The sequence below is a fragment of the Wasmannia auropunctata genome, unplaced genomic scaffold, assembly GCF_000956235.1.
Source record: "Wasmannia auropunctata unplaced genomic scaffold, wasmannia.A_1.0 LD335993.1, whole genome shotgun sequence".
Lineage (NCBI taxonomy): Eukaryota > Metazoa > Arthropoda > Insecta > Hymenoptera > Formicidae > Wasmannia > Wasmannia auropunctata.
The window spans coordinates 28,697-31,203 of NW_012026897.1; the positions used below are offsets into that span (position 1 = coordinate 28,697).

At 34.0% G+C, this 2,507-nt stretch overlaps 1 pseudogene; it reads right to left on the reverse strand.

The window, feature by feature from the left end:
* The window catches only part of LOC105453921, an 8,458-nt pseudogene that overhangs the window by 2,503 nt on the left and 3,448 nt on the right, over positions 1-2,507 (reverse strand).

The following is a 2,507-nucleotide window of genomic DNA, read 5'->3' on the forward strand; positions in this document are numbered from 1 at the left end:
CCAACCATCCTTTAAAAACATTTTCGTCTAACCAAGAATTTTGAAAAGATCTATTACTTTGTTTAATAGCTCCTTTAACGACGCTGGAATCCATAATGCACAATATTTATACGTATAAATGTTATTTTACGTACCTCATTAACTCTTTAACCTTCTTCTCGACTAGATCCCGCCTTCCCGCCAAAACAATAGGGCCTCTCGTTTCCACTCTGTCGTATACATTACTGGATTTCGTTAGCGCTGCAGTGCGCATGCGCGAAAAGGTGACTCGCATAACAACACTGCTTGTACGTCATCTCGAGCCCCTTTTATATCCGTTCCTCGGCGGAGAGCGCTATCCCGTGGCTTCTTTTTTATTAGCCAGTGCTTTGTTTAAACCAAATCCCGAGCGCTATCCCGTGGCGGAAAATATAAGTACGCGTGCTTGCCAAAGTCCGCGCGGCGCCGGGTGCACGTGCGCTCGTTTTGGTCGTCCCTGGCGGTTGTCGGGACTTTGCGTGCGCGAGCGCTCGCTTTCTTTCCTATAAAATTACAAAGGGGCGCACCGCGCCCTTGGGCGCAACCGGAGTTGCGTCTCCCGGTGACTGAAATTCAACCGGCTTCCCGACTGGCGTTCGTCGAGGAACGGTGCATTTTCGGGTGCACCGTTACAATATTTTATTTTATTGTAATTTTAAAATAATATAAATATTAATTTATTTATTTAAAAAGATTGGTCAACAATAGATAAAATAGTAGAATACTTATATATAGATAATATGCATAATTCGCTATGTATTTTATTAATTTTATCGTAATTTTAAAATAGAATAAATTTATTTTCTAAATAGTGAATATTAATTAATTTATTAAAAAAGATTGTTCAATGGTGGATAAAATAGTACAATACTTGAGTTATTAAAATATATATATATATAATGTATATATATATATATATATTTATATAGAGCAAGTAGATTCATCGAATCTAAATTTGTTGCGAATTCAGATTCGAATTCGAAATGCGGATCCAGATCCGATACTTTTATTATTCGGATATTTTAGAAGATTCGGGTATCCGGATAATCCGAATTTGAAGCGTCACATTTATTCGTAATCCGGATAAACGGATATCCGGATAGCGTCAGATTCGAACGAATCTTGAACCCCTAATGCACACTTTTCTTTTTTGTGTAATATCTCCTTAAATAAAAAATTTAAACCAAAAGTCCTATAGTACTTTTTTACGTAAAATTAAACGCTCTATCTGATTTTGTAATAAAACATACCACATTCTGTTTAAAAAAATTAAATGGACCTTTGAATGACCTTGAAAAACACCATATAAGGGCAATTCAAAGTCATCGTGTTATGTCCTCCTCGAAACCCTACAACTTTTGTCTGAAACATTTTTCTCTCAAACCTCGCGATTTCCAAATATTTGACTGTCAAATATAAAATGGGGCACTCTGTATCGACTGTATCTATATTAAACATCTACATGCATGCGTGCGCATATACAAGAATATACATACATGAAAGTTTGTTTAACTTTATAAATATTATTAATGTTAATCTTTACGATAAAATTATGTTTTTGTGATTAATATCACGCCGCCATTAATTCCAGCCTGTATAAAAAGGATATAAATAACTATAATTGCAGAATAAATAAATAATAATGCCATGATGCCCAAATTCTGTTGTCAATCTCTGCTTTGTCTGCGCTTTCGATGCGTATATTTACGAACACTGTAAAAATACAAAAAATTATATCTCTGTGAAATCAGAACCCCTTCCACAAAAAATAAAAATTCTAGTGAGAATTAACCGCAAAGGAGTCAGTTTTTTGTCTGTATATTTTATATTTGATGAATATTAAAACATAAAAATCGGGAATAAAGCATAATTAACATAAAAGCACTTTATTCTAACACACGTGCTATCTCATCAGAGAGAAATGACTGCCAATTAAATTGAATCGACGTTGAATTGATGTCGAAATTATTGTATCAACATCGAATCGACAGTAAAGGAGTATGTGTAAAAATGGCCATTTTTTACCTCTAACCAACACCTTTTAAACTTATAAAATCATTTTGAAGGTCCAAACATTCATTAAAAAATGGTTATTTACTCAGGAAAACTCGGGAAACGAGCCTTCCAAAAATAATAAAGTAGGCTGTTTGAACGCTTTGCAAAAAAACTCATTTAACACATTTAACACATGTTGGACCATTAAATACTGTAAGAATACACTATCAGGAAGATCCACAAATATACATATATATACATTAGGGTGGACCTTATTTATACTTGGTGAAAATTTTTTTCCGAATTTTTTTCACGATGCTCCCTAAAGTTGTTCCATCTGGTGAGAAAAAAATTGTGTAAAAGCTGAGCTCGATCGGATAACGGAAAGACGTGGCACAATCCTGTTAAAGTTGAAACAAATATTTTTTTCATAAAAAATGGGGAAATCCGGTGAAAAGAATTCTGAATAAAGATTAAATGATTTTCTTAGTAAA